Source organism: Giraffa tippelskirchi, chromosome 10 (assembly GCF_054371585.1).
Source record: "Giraffa tippelskirchi isolate mGirTip1 chromosome 10, T2T-mGirTip1v1.2.pri, whole genome shotgun sequence".
Taxonomy (NCBI): Eukaryota; Metazoa; Chordata; class Mammalia; order Artiodactyla; family Giraffidae; genus Giraffa; species Giraffa tippelskirchi.
The window spans coordinates 160,740,771-160,750,975 of NC_137284.1; the positions used below are offsets into that span (position 1 = coordinate 160,740,771).

The 10,205-nt window shown below is 59.0% G+C and overlaps 2 long non-coding RNA genes across 2 annotated transcripts; one reads left to right on the plus strand and one right to left on the minus strand.

The window, feature by feature from the left end:
• Positions 1 to 2,363: 2,363 nt before the first annotated feature.
• Positions 2,364 to 5,883, minus strand: LOC145524055 (uncharacterized). The gene is made up of 2 exons (XR_014067109.1): positions 5,063 to 5,883; positions 2,364 to 3,186 (listed from the first exon to the last, which is right to left on the minus strand). It is a non-coding gene; the product is annotated as an uncharacterized LOC145524055 (long non-coding RNA).
• A 325-nt stretch (positions 5,884 to 6,208) lies between these two features.
• Positions 6,209 to 9,878, plus strand: LOC145524053 (uncharacterized). The gene is made up of 3 exons (XR_014067107.1): positions 6,209 to 6,617; positions 8,994 to 9,102; positions 9,354 to 9,878. It is a non-coding gene; the product is annotated as an uncharacterized LOC145524053 (long non-coding RNA).
• The last annotated feature ends 327 nt before the right edge of the window (positions 9,879 to 10,205 follow it).

Consider the following 10,205-nt stretch of genomic DNA (forward strand, 5'->3'; position numbering starts at 1 on the left):
GTTCGCTTTTTAACTATTTAACTTGGTTATAGGGAGATGTGCCTACAGAAGAGTAGCTGATTTGACAGTCATGAATGGGTGTGTGATTTGCAGACCATTTAAAAGTAAATCAAACACTTTGTTCCTAAATACTTTTTATGCATTTCCAAAAATAGCATTCTTCACACAACCTCAATGCCATTATAGCACTTCCCAAAATTCACATTAATTCCCCAAGGCCATTGAACTCCCAAACATTTTCAAAATGATTTTTAAAAAAAAATGTTTTAAAACTACGCTTCACTTAAGGCCCCGCCCTCCTCTGTGGCCACATCGCCTGACCTTGCCTTCTTAGCTTTTCTGATGAGAAGTCTTCATCGCGGGCCCCTCGTGTGCGAGTGGACTGAGTCCAGGGCCCTGTCGATCTGTCCGGCCCAGATCCTCCCTCCAAGGCCTGGCCGTCGTCTGCTCTCGCCTCTGAGGGTCCGCCACTTTCTCCCTCCGCGTCCTCAGCTGGGTTCTACAGAGGCGGGTTTTCGCTGAAGTCCAGCGTGTACAGCAAAGGCCTGGTACGTGCTGTGTTTCCAGTCCTCAGAACAGTGCTTGTTCTCTGGCTTCCTCCAAGAACACCCAAGGTGACAACTAAAAACTAAAAAGAGTTCCTTTCTCTGTTTAGTCTCAGATACCCTGACACCCCAAGGCGCTCTGGGTGACTGAGGGAGGCGTGCATCCAGCCGAGGTCCTCCCAGGACCCGGAGCAGCAGGAGGCTCTGGCCTGTGAGCAGAGGGGCGGGGTGTCTGTGCCGGGCGATGTTGCAGTCCTTCGGAAAGTGCTCACGGCTGTACGGGTGGGATGAGCAGGCCCCACGGCCTCGCCCGGCTCCCGCTGCGGCCCAGGTGCGGGGGACTGCGAGGGAGCCCACGGCCAGCAGAGTCGGGCCCAGTGGGGGCTGGTGGGTGGAGGCGGGTGGTTGTTTCAGGTGAGGAGAACTCGCGGGGAGGAGGGTCTGGGCGAGAGCATGGGGGGCCGTGGGGTGGGGTCTGGGGGGGCAGCCTCCAGGACAAGCAGAGCTCGGGTGTGGTGCTGAGCCTGGCAGAGCCGTCCTGGCCTGGACACGGGGGCCTCTGCCCCCTCCCGCAGCCCACGCTCCGTGCTGGTGGGCCGGCCCTGGGGGCTGTGTTCACCCGCGATGGGCAGGGCGGGCTCACCTGTGAGGGCCCCTCCCCGTGTCAGAGCCGAGCTGGGCAGAGGGAGCCAGGCCGGGCTGGGGCTGGGGCTGGGGGGCGACGGGGTGGCTGCTCAGTGCCCACTCACTGTCACCATGAACACCCGCTGTTCCAAAGGCAGTGACACCACAGTCTTCCGGTGGCCTTGAGGGTCCCCGTCACCTGACGCGTCATGGTTCTGCCCCTGCCCCGGGTGCTCGTCCCCGAGGAGCCCGTGAAGGGCTTCTCCCCCCACCGTCTCGTGGACGCCTGCACGGGAGAGGAGCCTGGAGAGGGGCTCAGGGTGAGGGGCGGCAGCAAGGGTGCCCGCTGGCCACAAGCATCCTGCTGCCCGTGGGCCACAGCTGCCCACCCGGCCACGCCCCCGGACCCCACGTCCTCTGCAGGAGTCAACGACGGCCCCAGAAAGGAGGTCCACGTCCCAGCCCCGAACCGCGAGGAAAATGGATCTTTGTAGACACTGTCCACCCAGCAAAGGCCCTGGCGGTGCGAGTGAGGGCAGCCCCAGAGCAGTGACTGGCGTCCTGAGGGAGGAGGGGGACATCGGGGGGCCGGACACGCTGGCGGGAGCCCAGGGGAAGCGGGGGCACGCTGCCACGCCCTGGGTCACACCCTGGCCCCATCCATCCATCCATTGCCTACGGGCCCTGATCTGGGAGATCGTAGCTTAGAATGCCATTTCCGTGCCTTCAGCATCTCCACTTAAAAAACCCCACATCAAGTATTTCCTGAAAATTCCTATGTGTCTACGCAGCTTAGAGGGAATTTTTCCTTATCCAAGGTCATAGTGGGGAAAAGTGTGTGCAGGATGGCTATGGCGCAATATTCTCTGTGGCCACAAGAGGGCGCCTCCATAAAGGAAAACGAGTGTGGGCAGGCGCCCCCACCTCCGCCCCAACCAGTGCAGGCTGCACACAGTTGCACACGCATGCACACACATGCATATCTTCACACATGCACAGGTATCCACACACATGCACACCTGCACACGCACACACACCTGCACACATGCATACTTGCACACACAGGCACACATGCACACACATGCTTGCACACACATGCACACACATGCTTGCACACACATGCACACACATGCTTGCACACACAGGCCTGCACACACGCACATATGCACACACAGGCAGACACGGTAGAGTAAATCAGTTGGCTTTAGCCTTTAATAATGTTGAAGTTAATCAAAGCTAAAGTGAGTCCAAGTGGGGGGACCACAGGGTTTCCTGTCCCCCTGGTGGAATAAAATAGTTTTACTGGAGAGCAGGGAGCTTTCTCGTTCAACATTTACCATCTAGTCTCATTGTGTTATAAATAACACATCAAAGGGCTCACAAGGACACTTTCAAAGGTAAAATTTGGCTCTACCGAAAGTTCCAGATTTTTCCCTACACTCACATGCCAACAATATTTCTACATATTTTACTCAAATAACACCTGAAAAATGGTAATTTCCAGTTTTCTGGGCTAATGGAAAAAAATAAAATCAGTTGCTAATATTTCTAGCACCTTCTAGCTAAAATAATCCCGTGACCCTGTGAACGCCACACCTGTCCCCCACTAGGGGGCAACAAGAAGAAGACGCCGAGTCCGCCCAAGCCTGCCCCAGAGCCCCGTCATCACGGCTGCCGGGGCTGTTCACGTGACCAGCCCCCCCCCCCATGCTTGCGGGCTGGGAGCAAACGGGAGGCGTGCGTCTCTGCACTTGACAAAACCTGTCTTGAACTGTTTCTGAAGCCTTTGGTGCAAACACGCAGCTGTGTCACTAATCTGAACTTCTGCGATTGATTAGCTGTTTCTCCGGGGTGTGGGGTAACACCCTGATGACTAACCCTCGGTTTTGTGTGTCTTGTCACCTCTGCTTGGTGTGTCTTGCTCCTGACACTTTGCGACATCAGAGAGGGTGACCCCTGGTGGCCCCGCCCTTGGCTCCCTGCCAGGCTGTTCTTGACACCGAGATGAAAACTCAAGCTGTGGAAGAAATAAAGCAAAGGGGAAACAGGCAGAGGCCAGGCCGGAGCTGCCCCAGTCCCAACAAGGACGCCCCAGGGAGCCATCGCCCCCACCCGCCGTCCCAGGAAAACGCCGGGTGGACTGGGAGATGCTTGCGGCGCTCTGCCGGGCCTGCCGCGGCCTCGTCCTCAAAACAACCCCCTGATCTGAACTCGGACGTAGAAGACCCTCCAGGGTCACCAGTCAGTCCAGGGAAACACATCCTTCTATGAGATCAGCTTCCGGTTTGTTTTGATGGCTGTGCGGGGTCTTCACTGCGGTGCTCAGCTGTCTCCGGTTGCAGCACACGGGCTTGGTTGCTCCGTGGCATGGGGGAGGCCAGCAGCCTGCGATGGAAGGCGGATTCTTAACCACTGGGCCACCAGCGAGGTCCCTGGGCTTCCGTTTCGATGCCAGTCGACTGATTCATGTGACTCCCCTGTGACCTTCAGTCTGATGCGCAGAGGGCTTACTGTCCGCATTGAAAGCACAGTGCGTGGTACGAGGATGGGATTCAAGCATCCTTCTGGATCGTGGTGGGAGTGTTGCTTCATCTGGGTGCTCGAGAGTCTCCAGACACCGCCCTCCCTGCTGAGACTCCAGCCAGACCTTTCTGATCCCGGCGGGTCGGCGGGAGGGGGCCGGGCAGTCACAGCGCCCTGTCGTCCAGATTCTGGATGAGGAGATACGGGGTGGGCTGGAACTTCTTCCCTCTGCCCCTTTTACACGCTCTTAAATTTACTTTCTTCTAATCTTCAGCTGCATTGACGGGTACTTTCTGTGAGTCCCAGCCGTCTCGGGAGACTATAAATACAGTCTTATCTGCCAGCTAAATAGGTGTCATTAGAGCCAGGCAGCCAGCTTCGTTTCGGGTTCAGAGGCTGCTGCACATCTCCGGAGTTCTCTTCCTTATATACAGTCTCTACGGTTTACAGACTGATGCAATGTCTGCCGTCCAATCAGAAGCCCAGGCTCCGCCCCCCAGTGGGCCCCTGGTAGAACCGAACTCCCCGCGCGCGTGTGTCTCCCCTTCATCCCGGCTGTGGACTTGCCAGAACTGATGCTCTGATCTTGGCACAGGTTATGTTTATCACAGCCGGCTTAGAAAGAGCTGGAGTTAATTAGGGAATGTCTCAAATGTCAGTCATTCAATGAAACTGTAAAAAGTAAATTGTGGTCTTTGGCAAGCAAGCATTTCATAAAATAAGATCCCTGGGATGAAATGGTCATTGCTCTGAAATACATACTTTTATTACTATTTTCAGGGACATGGATTCACAATCTATAAGTTCTAAATTTGATAGAAATAGTGGTTATTATAGCTGCCCCAGGAAATTCCCCAAGGAATTTCATGTGTGAGACATCACCAGAGATGGAGTAGTCATCAAAACGTTGTTGTCAGTCAAAACATGGTGTAGTTAAGGGTGTGTGTGTGTGTGTAGTTAAGGGTGTGCTTGTGGTTAAGGGTGTGTGTGTGTGTGTGTGTGGTTAAGGGTGTGCTTGTGGTTAAGGGTGTGTGTGTAGTTAAGGGTGTGTGTGTGTGTGTGTGTGGTTAAGGGTGTGTGTGTAGTTAAGGATGTGTGTGTGTGTGTGTGGTTAAGGGTGTGTGTGTGGTTAAGGGTGTGTGGCACCTCCCAGGTGTTCTTCACATTTTCAAAACCATTTATGAAGCGTTCAGAACGATAGATAATGTGGAAGACGCTGAAAGCTGAAGTAAACAAATACAGGGCATGGCACCCGCTCCAGCACCCTTGCCTGGAGAATCCCGTGGACAGAGGAGCCTGGCGGGCTACAGTCCACGGGGTCGCAGAGTCAGACACGACTGAGCGACTAATACATACGTGTACATACTTACTCGAGGTGACTCGGAGCGGTCAGCGGCGGGGACGCAGCCTGGACACCCGCTGCCTCGCCTCTGTCACAGTGGGTACCAATGACTCCAGGGATTTCCTCGAATTGAGCATCCTGTCTCCTTCGTAAATGTGGTTCTGATGACGCAGAAACACTTTCTCTTTCAATGCGTTGATGTTGATCACAGCAAACAAACTGTGACAAACGCGTCTGTGGGGAGCACTCACGATTTTTCTTTTCTCTTTTTTCAGTGGTTTTTGTTGAAACCCTTCTTTTTCAGGGTGGAAGAAAGTGGTCGGGCGGTCTGAGCGGGGTATGTCTGGAGGAGCCTTGCTGGTCTTGAAGCCGGGAGCCAGGACGTGAGCATTCGCCGGATGGTGCACACGGTCCGGGCCGGCGGGTGCCTGGAGCCTTTTCAGAGAAACGCGGAGGAGGCTGATGCCGAGACGCCCTCCTCGTTGGGGCGGGGAGCTCCGTTCCCGGGGCTGGCGTGCAGGCTTCCTGGAGACTGTGAAACCCCGGCTTGCCGCCGTGTTTGTGATCAGACCTCTCTGGCTGGCCCGGGCCGATGGCAGCGGCTGAAACCAGTGCAGAGTCCAGGTTTGTCTGAAGTCCTCGCGCTCCTCAGGGGTGACCGGAATCCGGCCGCGTGGAGGGAGCGGTCAGGGGAAGCTCTCTGCAGGCGACGCGCCGTCGTCCCGGGGAAGCGTGGTCCCTGCTGGACGGTCCCGGAGGGCCTCTCGAGATGAAGTGGCAGGACTCGCTGACCCACAGGCCTGGGTTTTCCGCGACGTCTCTCGTGGAACCGTCACCTGGACGAGAGGCTCTCGCAGCCCCTGCAGGCCCCCAGGTGCCACGTGGCGCGTGTCCCAGTCCACGTCTGCGGGTGTCACAAACACGGTCATGGCGTGTGACGCGTCCAGCTGTGCGGCCGCGCAGTGGCCTCCAGCCCGCTGGAGGCTCGATGTACTCAGCTGAGAGCGTTTGATCCTGGGAACAGCCAGGGGCTCATCAGGGAGCCTGGCAAGTGGAGAGGAGAGCACCACAGGGTGGGCAGCCCGGCGTGGTGGGGGCGTGATGGGGGCGTGGTGGGGCGTGGTGGGGCGGTGGGGCGTGGTGGGGGCGTGGTGGGGGCGTGGTGGGGCGTGGTGGGGCGTGGTGGGGCGCGGTCACGGTCTCCGTGAGAGGGAAGAAGAGATTCAACCTGAGCTGGTCAGCACCAACACTGGGTTCTCCAAGACGGTCCCCGAAGGGCACCCACAAGTGTCACACCAGCCTCCACGCGGGACCGCTTGTGCAGGAGGAGTCAGACGTTCGCTCCACGTGTCCCGGTCGTGGCGCAGATGTTCCTGAGCAGCTCTGTCCGCCAGGCAACCAGCCCCCAACCGTCATCCCACCGGGAGACCGGCGCAGCCCCACGCGCTCCATCCTTGCTGAATCCTCGGTTACCTTCACGAAAGTCAGGGCCAGAGGGGGCGAGGAGAGCCCTGGGCAGGGCCCCAGGGGCGCTCCCGCAGGGATGGCTCTGGCCAGCTCTCTGGACCCGGCGGGCAGAACAGGTGAGGTGCCGTGGCCGGCGTCCAGCGCCCAGGGCACCCCGGGCTCGCGGCGGCTGGGAACCCGGGGGCCACTGGCCGGCCTTGCAGCGGGTCCTGGCCTGGGGGCTGGTTTAAAAAGCTTTCCGCTGAGGAGGGACGCACTCACGGAGGGCGTGACTGGCCATTCTGGCCGCACAGCCGGCGCCCGTGGAATTGCCACCCTGACGAGGGCAGCATGGTTCGTCACGCCAGCTTTCTGACCTTACTTAGGTGGCGTCATGCCCTCATGAAGTGATGCGGCCTTGTCCCCATCGCGATGGCATCTGCCCATGTCCTCCATTGTGTGAGCGCATGCTCACACTCACACGTCCGGTGCCCTCACAGGCCTGTCGGTGAGAGAGGCGTTGGGGCTGGTCTGGTCTGCGGGCTCCGCGGGAGGAGACCATGGGCTTGTGTGGTCCTAGTCTGGGGGCCGTAGCACGGGGGTCACTTCCTCCCCGACGGGGGCATCTTTGCCTCCAGTGCCGCCGGTTCCTCCTGAGGCTCCCCTGGGCCAGCAAGTAGCCCCACCGCCTGACCTCTCCTCCTGCATCCACTCCCCAACGCCAGGTCCCAGGAGCCCCTTGGCCTTCGAGGGGAGCTGCATGCAGTCAACAGGGCTCAGCCGAGCCCCTGCTGTCTGCCGAGCCCCTTTGCCCACTGCCGAGGGTGCCCCGGCTCCAGTGGTCAGTGCTGGACGTCTCTGGGAGTGTTATTCCATCCCCACGGCTGTTTTACCATGTTTAGCCACTGCCAGCGGGCAGCCGCAAATGTCCCCGGGTGTCACTTGGGGGAGATGGGACTCTGGGCATTGCCTGGTGTGGGCACCCAGCCCTGGGGAGGTGAGTGCTGAGCTTCACGGAGCTGCTGGGGGCCAGGCAGGCTAGGCGCCGCAGTCCAGGCCCCTGCTCTGGGCTGTCACTCTGTGGGGAAGTGGGGGCCTGGAGGGGAGGGGGACAGAGGAGGCCGGCATCCGCCCCGCACAACCTCCATTCCGGCCCCTCCAGTTCCCAAGGGACCAAGTGTGGCCACCATCAGCTGGGTCGGAGGGGGGCGACGCTACTGCTGGCCCAGGAGCCCCAGCCTTGCTGTGGTCAGCAGACTGGGAGCACTCTCCTTCTGCCAGCTTGGAAATTGTGATGAGAGAGAGACCCTGGTCAGGGGCCTGCCCAGCGGCTCAGGTGCAGAGACCCCTGACGGGTGGATGGTGGGTGGGGGCGGCCCCGACTCCATGCACCCCCAAGGGCAGTTGTGGGGTCACCGCGTGACATGGGGATGCAGCCAACAGAAGTGGTGTGAGTACCCAGGGGGAGCAGCTCTACCGACAAGTTGGACGGGGGACCCCCACTGGCAACAGGTGACGTAGGACGTAGCAATGAGACGTAGGAGAGCCAGACGGGGTGGGAAGAAGCCTCTGATCCCCGCTTTGCTGATGGACTGTGGATGTCTCCATGAGGGCAGCACCCATGGGCAGCCTCCCTGTGTGGACAGGGCACCTGCGCTTGGAGCAAGAGCCGTGGGCTCCCAGCGTCCCCAGGGCAGAGACACCTGCTCGGACACATTCTTTTCCAGGAGGGGTGTCACCAGCCAGCAGGGACTTCTTGTCCTAGAGGGGCCCGTCTCCTTGTCTCCCCCACCCCTGCCCGCCGGCTGCCCCCTTTCCCCGGGTGCTGGGCCCCCCCATGGGCCTCCTGAACCTGCACACAGGGGCAGAGCTCCAAGGAGGCTGTGCTGAGCATCAGATGCAGGTGACCTGAGGCTGCAGGGCAGGTCTGTGGGGATAGCTGGACTGGAGCCTCCTGAGGATACGGGCCGGCACGGCCATCCCCTTGGCGGGTTCAAAGAGAGGGGCCTGGAGGGTCCCCCGGCTCCTGTGTCGGGGCCCTGACCCCCCACCGGGCCTGCGGGGAGGTGATGAAGGTGAAGAGGAGTCACAGGTGGGTGGGGCCCGGGCCCACGAGATTAGTGTCCTTTTGAGGAGGGAGAGATTCCAGGGTGTGCAGGGGCAGGCACCCAGGTAGGGCTCGGGAGGGCCGGCCGGCCAGGACAGAGGCCTGGGGGGCTACGAGCACATGAGCAACCCGGCCCAGGAGCCGTGGGTCCCGTCCTCCCAGCCACCTGCCCGCGGAGGGTGTGGGCTCCTTGCCAGCTCAGCCAGGACCTGGGGGCTGCGGCTGAGGTCCGGGGTATGGTGTGGGGAGGACCCACTTCAAGCTCTGACTCAGTCTAGGTTCTTCCTACTTCTTATGCTAAGGCCCCTGATCCCAGGGTGGGAGGAAGGAGAGATCTGAGTATTTTTTAATTATTTAAAATTTTCTTTTTAAAAGCGGATGCTGTTCAATAATTAACTTCCTCTAGATCCTGCTGTTTCCTACACAGAAACTTAGAGGCCAAGGGAAGTGTCGGAAAGAAAGCAAATTCAGCAACAGTGAATTTTCAGTGACTCAGTCCAGTGAGGCCCCTCCAGGTGACCCGAGTCAGGCTTCCCCATCATGTCCCAGCCCCGGGTCCCCCCACATCCAGGAGGGTGGGCACCTGCCCTGGACATGCTCTGTCCAGGCCGCGCTGCGTGGATCTTTTGCCTTCACACCCAGGTCTTGGCTCGAGGGGCTCCAGCTGGGTGGGAGCCCCTTGGGAAAGCAGAAAAAGCCCCCTGGGGTGGGTACTGGCTGCTCCCAGGCGGGCAGGGCCCTGCTGATGGCTGACCATTCATTTCAGCGTCTGAGCCAGACAGGGATTTCGAGTATTTGACCACCAGGGACCTGCCACTGTGTTCACACTGGAGGCGAAAGCAGATGGAATCTTGACGGGCACTTGGTCCAACCTCGGTGCGTCCAGATGGAGGCCTCTCTGTCCTTGTGCCCAGCCTTTGTGCTGAGCTGCCCTCTGTCCTGCTGGGCCTTGTCTGTCCACATCTGCAGACCTCCTTCCTACTTCCACGCCCCTGACTGTAGGTGAGCAGGATATCAGCGGCATGGCATGTTGTCCCTGCCCCTAAACTCATCAATCCCACCGGGCACCACCTGACAAGAAGGCAGTGGTGAGTCCCACTAAGCCTGAGGCTTCCCGGCTGTGTGACTGGGGGCCCGGTCCCCGCTAGTCCAGACACCCCTCTCACTGGGCACACAGGGAAAGCTTGTCTCCTGCAGCCTGCATTCTAGTTGCAGGGATGACACTGCCTTGGCTCTTTTTGGGCCCCTTGAAGTTTCATGTGATTATTAAATCAGTTTCTGATTTTTTAAACTCTATCAGCTGGGATTCTGACCAGGACTGAATCAGATCAGTAGCTGAGTTTGGGGAGAATCATCATCGTAGCAACACCGTGTCTTCTGACCTGTGATCACGGGATACTTTTCATTTATTTAGACCTTTAACTTCCTTCAACAATCCACACTTGACCAGGTATGGCCCGAAGCTGCCCCTGGTGTCCACCTGCCCTGCTTGGGGCCCCGCGCCTTCAGGAGGAAGAAGAGGTGTGGACACATCTTAGGCCTCCTTGGCAACTTGTTCTTTAATGAAAACATCACGACTTGTGACTCTGTCTTGATTAGGTCCCTCTGGTGGGGCCTC